Source organism: Littorina saxatilis, linkage group LG2, assembly GCF_037325665.1.
Source record: "Littorina saxatilis isolate snail1 linkage group LG2, US_GU_Lsax_2.0, whole genome shotgun sequence".
NCBI lineage: Eukaryota > Metazoa > Mollusca > Gastropoda > Littorinimorpha > Littorinidae > Littorina > Littorina saxatilis.
The window spans coordinates 100,044,070-100,063,269 of NC_090246.1; the positions used below are offsets into that span (position 1 = coordinate 100,044,070).

General features: G+C 41.4%; 1 protein-coding gene across 4 annotated transcripts in view; it reads left to right on the forward strand.

The window, feature by feature from the left end:
* LOC138960327 (trinucleotide repeat-containing gene 18 protein-like) overlaps positions 1–19,200 on the forward strand; it is a 208,001-nt gene that overhangs the window by 101,364 nt on the left and 87,437 nt on the right. The window contains exon 1 of one of the 4 annotated variants that reach the window (XM_070332188.1): positions 6,826–8,665. The exons of the other annotated variants lie outside the window; for them this stretch is intronic. The gene's annotated coding sequence lies outside the window, so the exon portion shown is untranslated. Of the gene's footprint in view, positions 1–6,825; positions 8,666–19,200 lie in introns of those variants that run through there. 4 annotated transcript variants of the gene reach the window in all.

The window sequence follows — 19,200 nt, forward strand, 5'->3', positions numbered from 1 at the left end:
GAAGACAGATCGATTTCTGCAGCTGAAGTATAGTAATTTGCCGACGACAAACGCATACGCACGCACTTACACACACAGATACGCACACGCACGCACGCACGCCCGCACACGCACGCACGCACACACACACACCACAAACAGTAAATTACTGCCAATACAAATGTATTACAATAACGTTTCCTGTTCTGAATTGAATTTTGTGTGTTAAACTCTGGTCATAAAACAAGTGCACGCCAATGACGCAAACGTTGTGACGTAAATGCTTTTTACTGTTAGCGCTTTTGTCAGCGAGAACGGCTCGGTTCAGTGTATAGGTCAAAAACCCGGCCTGGGATCGAAGGCAAAGAACTTACTGAACCGGCCGAGTAAATTGATCAATCAGTCAAGGCAAGGCATTGAATGGCAGTTTGATTGCCGCTTCATTATAGCACGCCTATTTTCTTCCCACCTTCAATGCACTCAAATTATTGTCAAATCAGCGACCATAAAAAAGAAATGACATTACAGTTATGGAACTTGTGTGTGCCGTTTCTGATTAAACATATCTTCTTTATTTAAAAAAAAAAGTCTTTATTTGTTTTTGTTGTTGTTTTGATTGCATGTCTGTCGGTTTGTAATACACGTATCATGTTTTAGTTAGTTGCATGTCTGTCGGTTTGTAATACACGTGTCATGTTTTAGTTAGTTGCATGTCTGTCGGTTTGTAATACACGTGTCATGTTTTAGTTAGTTGCATGTCTGTTTGACTTTAATGCCTTTTTTCTTGTTTTTCTTCTCATGCTAGTTGTTGTTGCATTTTTCTCTTGTTTTCGTCATTGGACGTGCATAGCTGTCTGCTCTCTGATGAGTGTTTGTTTGTTCTCTCGTATTTAACCGAGCAGCAAGAGCTACATGTAACATCGACCAAAAAACAAAATGCAAACTGTGTTGACAGTGTAAGCCGTTCACTGTCGGGAAAATGCCAATTAGGGATGTACCAAAGAGTTCCGTAGGGGAAAGCTCCACGGCTGTACCATTGCCTGTTGCCTGTACTCGTGTCACTGTCTCTTTCTTTGGGGATTTGGCAACATGTCCTCACAATACTGGTTTCATCCCAGGTGACTGCCTTCATTCGCATGATGGGAAACACGACTTGGAGAGAGGGAGAGAGGGAGGGAAAGGGAGGGGGAGAGGGAGGGTTGAGGGGGTGGGTGAGAGAGAGAGAGGGAGAGAGATAGAGAGATACAGAGGGTTGAAGGGGGGGGGGGTGAGGGAGAGAGAGAGACAAGCGCTTCATATTGAGAGAGAGAGGGTTGAGGGGGAGGGGGTTGAGAGAGAGATGGAGGGAGGATTGAAGAGGGGGGGGGGGGGTAGAGAGAGTGAGAGAGAGTGTTGAGGGGGAGGGGGTTGAATGAGAGAAAGGGTTGAAGAGGAGGGGGGGGGGGTCGAGAGAGAGAGAGAGAGAGAGAGGGAGAGAGAGAAAGTGAGAGAGAGAGAGTGAAAGAGGTTAGTGGAGGCGGTTGAGAGAGAGACAGAGACGCATGTAGTCAGTAACTCTCTCACTCTCTCTGTTTCTGTGTTTCTGTCTGAGTCAGAGGAATGGGTTGAGGTCTGGGGATATTCATCAACTTGGGAGATAAAGGGTCGTGTTACTGAAGTATTGGTAGACATGCATCCGTACAATAAACATGCCGCAACTTGGGAGAAATATTTTATATTCAATAATGATAAAAAAGATCGTGTTGAAGATGAAATGTTGGAAATGCACCAATAGCATTGTAGAAGAAGAAGAGGAAGGAGGAGGAGGAGGAGGAGGAGGAGAAGGAGGTGAAAAAACGATTTCCATGCTTACATACATGCAGATTGGGGCGCAATAGATGAAGGCAGTGCGCTCTGTCATTTTGACAGGGCAATCATCTGCCAGCCCCGGCCAGCGCTCTCGCACAATGCACGCACACAGCACAACGTATCAGCTGTCGCATTCGTTATCTTGGCGCTTTTCGCCTTTATCTTGATCGCCGTGCATTACTCCGAGCAGGATCCAATATATTAGCGTTTTCAGCGGCCAGAAACACTTTCCCCAATCGCAGGTCCGTATCACCGAATTAGCACTCTGGTACAACATATTCGTGTTTTTTCCCCTTTTTTGTGTTTTTGTTTTTGTTTTTGTTATACGTACATAATATGACGAGTAGTATCGCTGACTGATTGCATGTGCTTAAAAAACATTTTGACGGACACGGCTTATGACTAGTCTTGGTGACGGTGTGCACGTGTTACGAATACAATGATTGTGACGACCAGGTGACCGATTGTACACGTTAACACGGTTGTTGTCTTTTACGAACACGATATTACTGTGTTCTAGCTGACTGATTGTGTTAATAATGTTCAGTATGAATACGTTCTGAATGTTCTAGCTGACTGTTTGTGTTAATAATGTTCAGTATGAATACGTTCTGAATGTTCTAGCTGCCTGATTGTGTTAATAATGTTCAGTATGAATACGTTCTGAATGTTCTAGCTGCCTGATTGTGTTAATAATGTTCAGTATGAATACGTTCTGAATGTTCTAGCTGCCTGATTGTGTTAATAATGTTCAGTATGAATACGTTCTGAATGTTCTAGCTGCCTGATTGTGTTAATAATGTTCAGTATGAATACGTTCTGAATGTTCTAGCTGCCTGATTGCTTGTGTTAACCTACGTTTTAGGAACACTTAGAATATTGCGGCTGAATGATTGGTTGTGATAACATATTTTCGCTACAAATACGTTATGAATATTCTAGCTGATTGATTGCTTGTGTCAGCATATCTTTTAGGAACACTGAATGTTGCGGCAGACTGATTGGTTGTGTTATTATACGGGGACATTTAGGCCAGTGTACATGGTACTGTGTCATCATTTGTATCTCATGATATTATTCCTGTTGGAAAAAGCTTTTGTAAAGCCTTTTAATTCGCTGTCTATGTATGAAAAAAAGAGAGAGAGAGAGAGAGAGAGAGAGAGAGAGAGAGAGAGAGAGAGAGAGAGGGAGGGAGAGAGAGAGAGGGAGGGAGAGTGAGAAAGAAAGAGAGAGAAAGAGAGAGAGAGAGAGGGGGAGAGAGAGAGAGAGAAACTAGGAGAGAGTGAGACAGAGAGAGAGAGAGACAGACAGACGGACAGACAGAGAGAGAGAGAGATAACTTGCCGGCGCAATCAGAGAGAGGGAGGGGGGGGCATTTCTACAATGACGAATGTCTGAACCATTGCCAAAATATTGTGATTGTGTCCTACTCGCCACGGCAAGCAGTCATTGTGTTGATCTGTGCTTGTGTCCTACTCGCCACGGCAAGCAGTCATTGTGTTGATCTGTGCTTGTGTCCTACTCGCCACGGCAAGCAGTCATTGTGTTGACCTGTGCTTGTGTCCAAGCGAAGGGATGGTCTTATCCAATCAAAACGCCTGGCCAGATCTGAGATGCTGAGCCGAAGTTTTCACTGGAAGGGGCGTGTCTTTGGTTTAAACAAATTTGTAATCAGAGAATTTCTTCGCTTGAAACAGTTCAAATCATACAACTAGGACACGCACTCAAGCAAATACTTATATTACGTGGCCAGAACAATACTAAATCACACACATTGTCACAATGGTGGACATAACAAAAATAAACCAGAAGAACAAATTGAAAGAATGGGGATGGGGAACTAAATAGGAACAGAAGAATCTACAGGAGAGAAAAAAGAAGAGGGTGTCGGTCGGGCGGGAGGGGGAGGGGGGAGAAAGTACAAACAACCACAAGGAGAGACTAGGACGTGTCTATAACGGTTTTTGTACATGCATGCCTGCCAGTCGTATATTACACTTGTGTCCTGTGATTCCTGAATTGATATATATATATATATTTTTTTTTATAGCTATGCCACATAACATTTCCCCTATATCTTTTGAAATCATTTCGCCTTCTGCTAAAAACTGTGACTAGCAACATATTATTTAGTACAAAAAGACTATTGTTTTTCAAGCCAGGTCATGTGTTAGACAAATTAGAGCACTCTGTTCTGCCTGGCATCTTGCACTGAAAAACGGGTGCAAATGGGTTTTAAACCGTTCTGACATCCTCAGCCAGTTAACTCACTGCACAAAAATGCCATTCTCAGTTTCGGTGCAAACAGGTATTCGACTCGCCCAAGCACTGACTCACACACACACACACACACACACACACACACACACAAACACACACACACACACAAACACACACACACACACACGCATGCACGCACGCACACACACACACACGCGTGCACTCACTCTCACACACACACACACACACACACACACACACGGGAATAGCTTTACTCCGAAGAGCCTTCGCAAAAGTATGTGCAAAACAATAACCAATAAAACAAGTCGCGTAAGGCGAAAATACAATATTTAGTCAAGTAGCTGTCGAACTCACAGAATGAAACTGAACGCAATGCCATTTTTCAGCAAGACCGTATACTCGTAGCATCGTCAGTCCACCGCTCATGGCAAAGGCAGTGAAATTGACAAGAAGAGCGGGGTAGTAGTTGCGCTAAGAAGGATAGCACGCGTTTCTGTACCTCTCTTTGTTTTAACTTTCTGAGCGTGTTTTTAATCCAAACATATCATATCTATATGTTTTTGGAATCAGGAACCGACAAGGAATAAGATGAAAGTGTTTTTAAATTGATTTCGACAATTTAATTTTGATAATAATTTTTATATATTTAATTTTTAGAGCTTGTTTTTAATCCGAATATAACATATTTATATGTTTTTGGAATCAGCAAATGATGGAGAATAAGATAAACGTAAATTTGGATCGTTTTATAAATTTTTATTTTTTTTTACAATTTTCAGATTTTTAATGACCAAAGTCATTAATTAATTTTTAAGCCACCAAGCTGAAATGCAATACCGAAGTCCGGGCTTCGTCGAAGATTACTTGACCAAAATTTCAACCAATTTGGTTGAAAAATGAGGGCGTGACAGTGCCGCCTCAACTTTCACGAAAAGCCGGATATGACGTCATCAAAGACATTTATCAAAAAAATGAAAAAAACGTTCGGGGATTTCATACCCAGGAACTCTCATGTCAAATTTCATAAAGATCGGTCCAGTAGTTTAGTCTGAATCGCTCTACACACACACACACACACACACGCACAGACACACATACACCACGACCCTCGTTTCGATTCCCCCTCGATGTTAAAATATTTAGTCAAAACTTGACTAAATATAATGAAGGCCCTAGTTTTCCATCTTCTCACTAGCATCCCCAACCCCCACACCCTCACTACCCAAAAGTGCAATACGTAAGACTGAGAGGTAATAAAGTCAAGAAGTTATGGTTTCCCATAAACTGGGTCGTGTCAGCCATTTTTGCCGAGTTAACGCAGACGCATACAGTAACGAAGCTAATAACAAGCAACAGGAGCATCGTCCTCTTCACGCCAGGCCTCAAAATGCCAAGCAAAAAATTGTTATCTTGATAGACATAACTTACCAGAAAACGCGAAGATCCCAACCCCCTCAGGCGACGTCCTTGTGGTTAGAATGCTACCGTGGGTTCCAACAACTCAGTGGTTCCAACTCGTGTCTGCTGAGACTGACTTGAAGCACCCTTGAGAAGTTCCATAAAGCATGTAATGATATTGAAAAGAGTGTGTGTGTGTGTGTGTGTGTGTGTGTGTGTGTGTGTGTGTGTGTGTGTGTGTGTGTGTGTGTGTGTGTGTGTGTGTGTGTGTTTGGAGGGACAGGTATTTGGAAGTGTATGCATGAAATTCTCTGACCTTACATGTGCCTTTTTATATTTAGTCAAGTTTTGACTAAATATTTTAACATCGAGGGGGAATCGAAACGAGGGTCGTGGTGTATGTGCGTGTGTGTGTGTGTGTGTGTCTGTGTGTGTGTGCGTGTAGAGCGATTCAGACTAAACTACTGGACCGATCTTTATGAAATTTGACATGAGAGTTCCTGGGTATGAAATCCCCGAACGTTTTTTTCATTTTTTTGATAAATGTCTTTGATGACGTCATATCCGGCTTTTCGTGAAAGTTGAGGCGGCACTGTCACGCCCTCATTTTTCAACCAAATTGGTTGAAATTTTGGTCAAGTACTCTTCGACGAAGCCCGGGGTTCGGTATTGCATTTCAGCTTGGTGGCTTAAAAATTAATTAATGACTTTGGTCATTAAAAATCTGAAAATTGTAAAAAAAAATAAAAATTTATAAAACGATCCAAATTTACGTTTATCTTATTCTCCATCATTTGCTGATTCCAAAAACATATAAATATGTTATATTCGGATTAAAAACAAGCTCTGAAAATTAAATATATAAAAATTATTATCAAAATTAAATTGTCCAAATCAATTTAAAAACACTTTCATCTTATTCCTTGTCGGTTCCTGATTCCAAAAACATATAGATATGATATGTTTGGATTAAAAACACGCTCAGAAACTAAAAACAAAGAGAGGTACAGAAAAGCGTGCTATCCTTCTTAGCGCAACTACTACCCCGCTCTTCTTGTCAATTTCACTGCCTTTGCCATGAGCGGTGGACTGACGATGCTACGAGTATACGGTCTTGCTGAAAAATGGCATTGCGTTCAGTTTCATTCTGTGAGTTCGACAGCTACTTGACTAAATATTGTATTTTCGCCTTACGCGACTTGTTTTTTAATTTGATTTGATTTGATTTGATTTGATTTGAGAGGCGTTTCATCAATAATCAACACGTGTTATGCAAGGCGAAAGAGCATCGTGGGAAGAAAGTTGAAGAAAGGTCTCATAGTCTTAAAACAAGAACTTGACACTCCTGTTGAAATATATTTTAATCAAGTCGCATGTACTACTGTTGTACTACAGCATATTATTGTGCTGTTGACTTGTCGCAGTGTACATAGTCACGAAGTCGTGACAATACGCGGTCCTTCCTATGCTAATTGGGCATTGGTTAGTTGCCCTATGATACGGATTGCATCAGCTTATTGTGCATTGGTTAGTTGCCCCATGATACGGATTGCATCAGCTTATTATTCAATTTAGCTTTGGTTGCATTGGAAGAACCGTCGTATGCGGTATGTATATATATGCATAAATAATAAGCGGGACAAGCACTAGGCGATCACAAGGCTGTGGCTTAAAACACGGCCCACAATATATTGACATTTTTACAACCGAACGTAGATTCTTGATTTGTTCATATTTTATTTGTTTATTTATTGATCTACTGATAAGTTGTTCTTAGTGTTTAAAGAATATTTTGTATATATATGTTCGACAGATCATTATACACCGTTATCTCGTCCATCGAAGTTTCCTAACACTCTCACACCGTTTAAATACAGCAACCATACAAAGAAGATAGCACACGTAGCAACAAAATGTACCCCTGCCACAGAAGTCTGACAACTCAGTAAGAAGGTTAAACGCTCCAAACACACAATTTCCTCAACGGTCAAGACAAGCAGCTGGTCAGCGAGACACACCGAAGTAACGGTCAAGACAAGCAGCTGGTCAGCGAGACACACCGAAGTAACGGTCAAGACAAGCAGCTGGTCAGCGAGACACACCGAAGTAACGGTCAAGACAAGCAGCTGGTCAGCGAGACACACCGAAGTAACGGTCAAGACAAGCAGCTGGTCAGCGAGACACACCGAAGTGACCCTGCTGTAATTGCCAGATAGCATAAAGAGCACAGCATCATGCGTGAAAACTAATGGAATCAACAGACGTATTGCCGTGTCCTTCCACTCCAATCGATCGCCCCTCACTCTCTCTCTGTGCATGTCAATTCTCAGCCGCAACCAACTCAACTTGGCCGAGTCGAGAAGGCTTCCCTTCCGGCGCCATCTTGGATTTTCCCACCCAACACGGAGCAAGGTTGTGTGCGGAGCTGAAGTGTGTAGTGTAGCGTCCCTGCTTGATGGCAGGCGAAGAAACGCAGCATTTATCATGGTAAACACTAGGCCTTGGCGTGTCCCTGTCGGGTCACAGACAGCTTCACTGCCCTGGACACACTATCTGTCCCCGAAAAGTTAGGAGTGAAAAAGCTAGTGTTTTCCCGCGCTTCTGTGGTGGTGTCACACTTTCCGAGTAACCCTATGTGCCAGAAAGAAATAGGGCACTGTGTTGTTGGTGGTGAGAGTGCTGCGTGTGTGTATACGTGTGTTATGTGTCAGTGATAATTTTTAGCCTCCACGTCATGGGAAATATATATGTGCACAAGCGCGGCGGTTGTGTCAGTTGAACACAGTGTGTCGGGCGACTGTGCGTGTTGTGCCAGGATCGTGTCAGCGAGGCTGTGTTCAAATTTGATTGTGGTGGGATACGAAGAGAGTGTGCGCGGCACAGTGTCAACACGAGCCGAGTTTTTCACCAAGAGGTTTTTATTGTACCCCGGTGAACACGAATTCCTGGGAGGGTACACCACGCTAAGCTAACGGGAACCTCTTTCACGGTGGTGGGTTTTCCTCCCTGTATACTTGGCCCCACCTTTTCAGTATCGGTGTGTGCGAGATAGCGTGCAAATAACACACTATGGCCAAGCCGGATGGTAAAATAGTGCTCCAGAAATAGACTCCACATTTCACATACCACGCTGTGTGATCCTGTGGTTTGAGTGTGTGTTCTTCGTGTTCAGGGAGGGAGAGAGAAAGAGAAAAATACGGTGGGTGTCTGAGACCTTTTCTTCAATTCTTGTGGAACGAATGTAAATTTACTGTGGATTGATGAGGCCTTTTCTTTAAATTATTTTTTCAGAGATGTAAAACCGCGCTTGAGTTGATAGTTTAGTTACAAGGAAAGGATAAGTTTGGTCTCCAGATCATGTATTCACGTATTAATTTAAGATTGTGTGTGTTACCCAACGAACGAAAATTATTTTGCAAATGATGTAAGCCGCCCCGAAGGCGGACATTTTATTTTTTCAGTTGTATGGTTTTGTTACTATGTCAGCTTTAAATGTGAACGTTCAGGTGGTACATTTTATTATGTATTATATCATAGACTGAACTGGTGTGACAAATAGCCAGGTTTTTGTGCGTCCTTGTAAAAAAAAGTTCAGTGCAGTTCAGTTCAGCTCGCTAAATTAAATGTCATCGCGGCGAGAATGGAATAAACGAATGTATCAGTATTTGATATGCAAAAATAAAATAAAATAGGAAACAAAATATTACGCTGCTGAACGACACACACCAACACTTCTCGCTGTACATAAAAATCTCCTATAGATACAAATAATGGCGCTACTGAAAATATTAAAATTCAAATGCTCCAAAACGTTGCGTATCAACATTTCTGAAAATTGTAGGTTTGGACTACAATCCCAACTGTCTGATACACACACAAAAATACTTGCTCTCGCAGTTTCATATCGTACGTGTTTTCCCGTTTGCCAGGGCGCTAAGCTTGTGACGTTCAGCCCAGCTATTTCTGTTGAGTATCATGTAAATGCATGATGTCTTTGTCTACTGTTTGAAATTGTTCAACGTAAAACGAAGGGGTACAGAACAAACACCCACAAGGTACGTACACGTATACACAACGAGTGGCGGTGGGATTATCAATGTCCTTGATATAAAATATATCGTTCTCTAGAATGTCCTCAGTATCAGAAATATATTACGATCAATATAAGACTTCACAGTTGACGAGACACCGTGATTTATTCACTATTTGCGAACAAAGAAATTAAGCATCTGATTTTTTTCTCTGTGATGTATGAAAAAGCTGATTGTACAGTGCCCTTTATGTAAATGTTTTAAAATGTCCTTAGTATCACAATTATAAATACTGTATCGCATTGTGAATATATCAATGTATAAATTAAGAGCATACAGAGCGCGAGACAGTACAGCTAAATTAACAGAAACACATGTACAATAGCTTATTCCGTGTATCCACCATTACAGCTACATTAACAGAAACACATGTACAATGGCTTATTCCGTGTATCCACCATTACAGCTATATCAACAGAAACACATGTACAATGGCTTATTCCGTGTATCCACCATTACAGCTACATCAACAGAAACACGTGTACAATGGCTTATTCCGTGTATCCACCATTACAGCTACATCAACAGAAACACATGTACAATGGCTTATTGCGTGTATCCACCATTACAGCTACATCAACAGAAACACATGTACAATGGCTTATTCCGTGTATCCACCATTACAGCTACATCAACAGAAACACATGTACAATGGCTTATTCCGTGTATCCACCATTACAGCTATATCAACAGAAACACATGTATGTACAATGGCTTATTCCGTGTATCCACCATTTGAAACCAAAGTAATCAAGAGTGTAGTTGTTTTGTTGTTCCGGACATAGAACCAGAAACTGTAGAGTACATCACTGACTGTGTACAGTCTCTGATAGAACTAAAGGCGTGGTGCGTATAAGTTCCGGTAGCAGGGATGTTGAAATGAGGAAAATTGCAAATTGTTTTTCCGTGTTTGAGGTCATAATTCCGGCGTATGCGCGTATTACTAATACAAAACAACTACACTCTTGATTACAATCGAAGGAGTAGCGAGCAATAATTGTTGTTGTTTATATAATTTTGACTACAGTTGAGATGTGGTTTGCTGGAAAAGTACACAGTTTGTAAAATGTTGCCCTTTCCTGCAAGAAGCGGTGGCCGAAGATTTAAACTGCCGAATGGAAATTGTGTATGCATAATTCTTAAATATTACTGAACGTTTCGGTTTGACGCCAACAGCGAGCGGGCTGTTGCCAGTTGTATTATTGTTAACCCCACGCTCACCTTAATGACAGTTAAAAAATGCCATTAATCACCTGGTGTTCTGTCTGATTACTGTGTCAGTTGTTAGTCGCACTTTTGTTCGCTTACGTAAGAGAGAGATATATATATATATATATCCAGTCGTGATATTTGGTTAGAGATACGAGGGAATTGTATTGGAGTTGGTACTTAAAAACCCCCACCCAAACAGACAGAGAGACAGACAGACAGACAGACAGACAAACGGTAAAAAGTAACGACCTCGAGAACGACATAATGTGTGATACCTAACTCCGTTATCTGATCTTACTAGGCCGAAAAACAATCACTATATGTGACCCTCCACCACGGAATGAGTCGCATGTCACCTTTTCATGATTTTCATATTTTTACATTTTCTTAAAGAGTTTTTTATTCTCTATCCAGTGGTGAAAACCGTTTTAGAAAAGAGTGAACACTTTTCGAGTTATAAGCCTGTGACTAAGGTGACCCTCACACTGTTACTAGACACCCCCCGGACTTATATTATGCCTAGCGCAGAACCGCGTGAGATGACATGCGACTCATTTCGTGGTGGAGGGTCACATATATGAACAATTACAATGCACAAGCAGTGATTTCACACGAGCACTAAACATGTTTTGTCCTTTTGAAGGTACAGAATAGGGATAACAGACGCTTAAAAATAATGTTTTTGTTTTTTGTTTTTGTCCAACTCACATTAGTTCATGGCAGAATAACTTCAAAGAATAATGGTTTCTTTGTATTAGCCCCTCTTTAGAAAACGTACAGTATGTCAGTCTTAATTAAAACGTGTTAGCCGACAAGCACACATTCCAACCGCCAAAGGAGCTCATAGGCGTTTTATAAGCACTGGTTTACGACTGTATTATAATGACGCTGTCGAATTAGATATCTTTTTTTTAGACCTCTGACGTCAGAATGATGAAGGAGGGGGGGGGGAGGGGGTACGGGTGCATGGACTGAGGTGGGAAGTGTTACGTCCATCGCCTATGAACGACGGATACATCGTCTGAGACATTTTACACGAACAAAACACACCCGAAAATAGCAAGAATATAGTCTGAGATACTGTTCAAAAAAAGAAACGCATAGTTGCTACTTGCCAAATGTTTTATTTTTCGAAAAAATTAACAGAAAATCCAATATTTAGATTATTTGTTTGAAATTTGGTATGGACACAGTTGAATGCACACACAGTTCATTTGCATCTTCAAATCAATCAGTCAATCAATACGATTGGGTGCCGAGGCTGTCAAGTCAGTAGGGGGTGTGACTGCCTTGAGCAGCAACAACTGCCCGGCACCTTCTGGGCATGGACTGGATCAGATGCCGGATATCTTGCTGTGGGATGGTGTCCCACTCCTCCTGAAGTGCCTGCAATAGATCGCGGTGATTTGCCGGCGCTTCTTCTCGCCTGCGCACACGTCTGTCCAATTCATCCCAGGTGTTCTATCGGGTTCATGTCTGGCGACATGGATGGCCAGGGAAGCACCTGGACATGGTGGTCGGTGAGGAACTGGGTGGTGAGTCGTGCTGTGTGCGGGCGAGCGTTGTCCTGCTGGAATATGGCATCCTGGTCAGCCAGAAGAGGAAGGGCGTGTGGGCGCAGAATTTCCTCCACGTATCGCTGGGCAGTTATGCGCCCTTGGACGTGCACCAGGGTGCTCCTTCCAGCGGTATTGATCGCCCCCCACACCATGACGCCTCCACCACCATGAACGGGTGCCTCATCCACACAGTTGGGCGCGTAACGTTCGTTTACTCTCCGGTAGACCCTCCTCCGACCATCATGTCGCTGGAGCAGGAAGTAGGACTCGTCGCTGAACCACACGTGTCTCCAGTGATTCCGGACGGTCCAGCGAAGGTGCTGGTTGCCCCACTGCACTCGGTTCTGGCGATGGCGGCGGGTGAGGACAGCTCCTCTGTGAGGTCTGCGAGCTCTCAAACCAGCTTCATGCAGGCGGTTCCGCACGGTCTGGTCCGATAATCGGTGTGGCCCGGGGAGAGCCTGGACAGAAGATGAGGCCGACAGGAAACGATTCCGGAGGTGGCGGAGCCGTATGAAGCGGTCGTGAGCAGCAGTTGTCGCCCTTGGTCTTCCCGCTCGTGGCAAGTCAGCAACGGAGCCAGTGGCTTGAAACCTGACCCACAGTCTACTGATGGTGCTCTGGGACACGTGGAAGTGCCTGGCGATTGCACTTTGACTTTGGCCTGCTTGTAAACGACCCAATGCAATTTGGCGGTCTTCTCTGCTCAATCGGGCCATCTTTCGTCGCTGAAGTGTCGTCTGATTTCTTTGTGGCGAACAATCCGCTTTTATGGGTTTTGGAAGACATGGTGAGAGCTCAATATTCCCCGAGTTTCACGAGATTACACTGAAGCATGACGAGTGGTCATGCCAAATGAGCAATTTTGACATTGTAGCCACTGATAACGCATGCGTCACGTGCAGAGCTCACTTGTGGCAATGGACGAAAGGTCGACGACCAGATAAACATTTTCTGCAGTTTGGTGGATATCCTTGTAGCCATATAACTAAATTAACCAAATATTACAAGCTATGCGTTTCTTTTTTTGAACAGTATATTTGGCACAAGAACAAGACATTTTTCAAAATAACAGAAGTGCAGCATTTTAGACAGTTTTTGCAAAACAACACAATGTCTACAATATTTTTGTCTTGTACGAGAACAGCAGCATGAGTACATATTGTGAGACATCTTTCACGAGGAAAATAGCATGAATAGCTGGCTATGTGCATCTAAAAGACACTTTGTTTGTGTGCGTTCAGTCACAAAAACTAAAAGGAATTCTAACCAGAATCGATCGATACATAAATGTTATTTGTATTTTTGACCAAAATATGACATTTTACACAGATCGAGACAGTCGAGGTGAACAATGACTGTCGAGATCTGTGTAAAATGTCATATTTTGGTCAAACATACAAATAACGTATAAAATATATGTACATATAGCTATTCTGATGGACACGTGGGGGAATTCGGGGGCTGTGATTGGATGGTCTCAACATCATCATCAAAGCATAATGCTACGGAAGTCGGCCATTTTTGCCAATATCCAAAAGCATATTGGTAATAACAAAGACGCATGGTTCCGGTTTACCCATCTGTACCACACGATGTTAACAATCGACAACAGCATACACTAACAACTTGAAATTCTTCTTGGGAATGTTTTTCATCTTTACAAATGTCGATAGCATACCCTTTTCTGCTAAAGCAGGTGAAACAGGACTAAACCAATTATTTTCTGTCCCTAAACACCATAAAATGCCCAAAGTCGAAAGATGTAGTACAAACAGGGGAGTAAAACGGAACAGCCGTTTTTGTGTGCCTGTTGCCGACTGACACAAACTTTCGCATTCGGCTTTTCTTATCTCGTAACTCCACACTAAATACCCCACTTCCCCTCTGAAGTATTGATGTACAACCCATGGCACTAACATTCATGTAGTCGTTTATAACTGAGGTTGAAAAATTCGCTTCATGACGAGACAAGTATGAATGCCATTCACCCAAACTGAAAACTTCGCTGCCGTCTGCTCGCGTTGTACGGATTAGCTGTTCTCTTCTCCTCCCCTTGTTGCATCCTAGTTCTTCAGTTGTTTCTAGTTTTCCGCTGATGTTATGTTTTGGTCTTCTTCGTAAGTAGTCTTGTTCAAAATTAAAAAAACTCAGACTTCTTTTTGTTGTATACGAATGAACTAATAAAAAGCTGTTTAACAGCTGTGTTGTCAAATCGAGTTGTTTTTTTCCAAAGTCAGTGTGGCGCCTGCGCAAAATTAATGCGCATAAGAAACGGCGTCTGCTATCAAAACCTGAGATCAACGCATCGACGCAAAAACTGTCATTTTGTAAGTTTGGAACAACAAATCAAGGTCAGAACAGCTATATAATCGCTATTGTATTTTCAGCGTAGCAACAGGGTCCGATATTTAGACTCGAACAAGTATAATGCGACTCGTCTTCGACTCGTCGGCATTATACTTGTCTCGTCTAAATATTATTGCTACGCTGAAGACACAATAGCTGTTAATAACACTCGTAATAAAGTAACTAGACAGGTGCGGTTGTGTGTAGAAAGACAGATGCGTTTATATGTAGATCAGGCCGTTTATGTTAAGATCAAATTGCAAATGCGATGCACTGACAATGCATGCAAAAATGCATGACCAACTACATCGGTCTTTATCATAAGACATAACGCCACTCCCCGCTGATATGAAACAGTAACAGTAATCATCTTGCTTTCGGTCAGGAGTTCTGTAAATGCACTCATGTCGGTAAAATAACAGAATTAAAACATTCGTGCATATCCAGAAATCAGTACATTCTGCGTGTACTGATATTGAGTTCGTTTTTGCGTCGGAAGAATATCATTTGAGCGTTCTGACAGATCGCACCTAATGGGAAAGTAATACCGTCTGTTACCTTGAATAGTATGCTATCCCAACGGTTTGAAATACATGGACTTAAAATGTAAATTAAATGATGTTGACAGTACATCGCTATGATTCGTAAGAGAATGGAAGTGTTACGTTGCTATTGTGCGATGAAGGTAATTTTTTCTGACCGTGTCGATGTTAATTGACAATATTTGAATGTGATTAATAAATTGTCGGAATTGAGGTGTCAATATTAGCTTAGGCTGCTGATATTAAAATAATGTTATGATTTTTAAATAAATAAATTACTGTGAATGGTGTTTTTTTGTTTGACAGTTTATGTGTCGGCATAAAGGTGTCGTCATATATTATTCCAGTAATGAAATTAACTAATGTATTAAGTTTTCCGAATGAATGTAACCGATCTTTATTTATTATTTATCATATTTTTCATATATTCTCCATGCATTTCATCGAATCTCTCTGATCATTGCATGTACATACATATAGTTTATATATGTATATTGCTCAAACAGTAAATTACAGTGGTTGTTCAGAAAGTAAATCGATTTGAAATGGTTACATTTCCAGGAGGGTTTAAAAAGCGATAAGCTCTGGCATATTTGTATATTTGTAAACTTGTCTTTATTATATATATATATATATATATATAATATAAAATTAAAAAAAAGAAGCTTTGGCATGGAAGGAATGGGTGGAAGTAGGAAATATCTTCAATCATGTGTGGTAGGTAAAATGAGGCTCTGCTTGAGAGAGGGCGGTTTGGGGGAATATCTTCAATCATGTGTGGTAGGTAAAATGAATCTCTGCTTGAGAGAGGGCGGTTTGGGGGAATATTGAGACCACTGGGACACGTCAAGTTTGCTCTCACACAAAGCTGAGCCACCGCGGCGCGTGTGCACGAACAGAAACTTGTACAAGAATTGCGATGCGTTTCACTGTTTTCGAACCAAGCACTCTTACCAACGGATGATAAGAAATCTTGCACACACACACACACACACACATTCATCCACGCGCGGGCGTGCGTCATCCCCCAACCCCCTACCCCCGTATACACACACACATTCATACACACTTCCTCAAAAAAACCTGCGCGCGCGCGAAAAAGCTTGAGAAATATGCAAATCTTTTTTGAGCAAGGTGGGCACATAATAACACGAACCCCAGCTTGGTATTATGATGAACACAATATCACATTTTATAATCCAGATAAATTGCGGGTGCCTTTCTGAGCCTGACACGAAAGGGCTTAGAGTTGGAGCGAGCCGCAAGCACTTGAAAGAGCGGGGGGGATGATAAACAAGGAAATAAAGAGCACCTTGGACACGCCGCTTTCTGACACACACGTTGCGAAAGAGGAAAATGAGTCAGTTGCTGAGTTAAAATAGTTTTGTATTGCGTTTTTTTTGTGTGAGTGCATGTGTGTCGTGTCGGTAGTTGTTGTTAGGGAAACGGTGCGTCTCTAGGTTAGGTTTTAACGGGATTGAATGTTTCACGTGCTCAGAGAGATTAAGTAGTCTGTGCATGTGTGTAAGGACAGTTTTCGCTGCAAACCCTCGATTCAGTACTTACACTGGATAGAACAAGATAACAACAAACAATACACTATCAAGGAAAACCCCACAGCACCACCAACACAAATAATTGAACAAAAACAAGACAAAACAAAGCACACACAAAATAGTGACAAAATGAAAAAAAACAAGTCGCGTAAGGCGAAAATACAATATTTAGTCAAGTAGCTGTCGAACTCACAGAATGAAACTGAACGCAATGCCATTTTTCAGCAAGACCGTATACTCGTAGCATCGTCAGTCCACCGCTCATGGCAAAGGCAGTGAAATTGACAAGAAGAGCGGGGTAGTAGTTGCGCTAAGAAGGATAGCACGCTTTTCTGTACCTCTCTTTGTTTTAACTTTCTGAGCGTGTATTTAATCCAAACATATCATATCTATATGTTTTTGGAATCAGGAACCGACAAGGAATAAGATGAAAGTGTTTTTAAATTGATTTGGACAATTTAATTTTGATAATAATTTTTATATATTTAATTTTCAGAGCTTGTTTTTAATCCGAATATAACATATTTATATGTTTTTGGAATCAGCAAATGATGGAGAATAAGATAAACGTAAATTTGGATCGTTTTATAAATTTTTATTTTTTTTTACAATTTTCCGATTTTTAATGACCAAAGTCATTAATTAATTTTTAAGCCACCACGCTGAAATGCAATACCGAAGTCCGGGCTTCGTCGAAGATTACTTGACCAAAATTTCAACCAATTTGGTTGAAAAATGAGGGCGTGACAGTGCCGCCTCAACTTTCACGAAAAGCCGGATATGACGTCATCAAAGACATTTATCAAAAAAATGAAAAAAACGTTCGGGGATATCAATCTCAGGAACTCTCATGTAAAATTTCATAAAGATCGGTCCAGTAGTTTGGTCTGAATCGCTCTACACACACACACAGACAGACAGACACACACACACACACACACACACACACACACACACATACACCACGACCCTCGTCTCGATTCCCCCCTCTACGTTAAAATATTTAGTCAAAACTTGATTAAATATAAAAACAAGATTGAATTTTGAAGAAAATCAGTTATTGATTCTTTAATTGATTCTTTAAAAAAACAATGAAAGAGAAGCGCTCTAGGGAAGCGAACGCTGTAATAAAAGCTATTTCTTTCTTTTCTTTATTTGGTGTTTAACGTCGTTTTCAACCATTCAAGGTTATATCGCGACGGGGAAAGGGGGGAGATGGGATAGGGGAAAGGGGGGAGATGGGATAGAGCCACTTGTTAATTGTTTCTTGTTCACAAAAGCACTAATCAAAAAATTGCTCCATGGGCTAGCAACGTAGTACAATATATTACCTTACTGTGAGAATGCAAGTTTCTAGTACAAAGGACTTAACATTTCTTACATACTGCTTGACTAAAATCTTTACAAACATTGACTATATTCTATACAAGAAACACTTAACAAGGGTAAAAGGAGAAACAGAACCGTTAGTCGCCTCTTACGACATGCTGGGGAGCATCGGGTAAATTCTTTCTCGTCCCAACCAATATGGGACTCCCCCTATGTGTACATGGACAACAGTTGACCTTTCTTGACCTCCACTGCCCCGCCCTTTGGTGATTAATCAAACACCATTCTAATGTACTGAGGACAAATGAGTCACTTGTTTTCCTTGTATCAGAGTGGGAAAAGTTGATGTGACTGTGTTCATGTTTTTCTTTGTCGTCATTGTTTCGCAATTCGAATTCGTGTGTGCTTCTCCTTTTGTGCGTGAGTGTGTGTGTGTGTGTGTGTGCGTGTGTGTGTGTGTGTGTGTGTGTGTGTGTGTGTGTGTGTGCGTGTGTGCATGCGTGCGTGCGTGCGTGTATTTGTATATTCTGATCACCCTTCTATTTGTGTTTGTTCAAGAGGTTGTTCATACAAAGCGAAGTCTGAGTCACTTGTCACTTGGCAGGTGCTATACATATTAGATAAGACGAGGTGCGTTCATACAACATGTCGTATTTTACTTTATCTGAACATCGCCAGATACCTTCTGTAGACATTGCGCCATGACGTATTCTCATTTTGGTCCGTAAACCTGTCAAAAGACTTAAATGTTGTCGAAGTGCAAAATATAGTATAAGTTAATATAAATAAATATATGATCAACAAATTATAAATTGATAAAAGAATGAATAGATAAGTAAGTGTATATATAGATAAATAAAGTAATAAGTAAACAGATAAATACAAAAATAAAAAGGGCAAGATTCGAGAGAATGAGAGTGGGGGGGGGGGGGGGGGGGGAGGGAGGGGTGCGGGCCCGGGGGTGCGGGCTAAATAAAAAGGGCAAGATTGGAGAGGATGAGAGTCTGGGTTTGCCAGTCTGTAGTTTAACGATGCTGTCTATATATTTATTACTATATATTCACATTTCACAATACAGTATTTATCACTATATCAT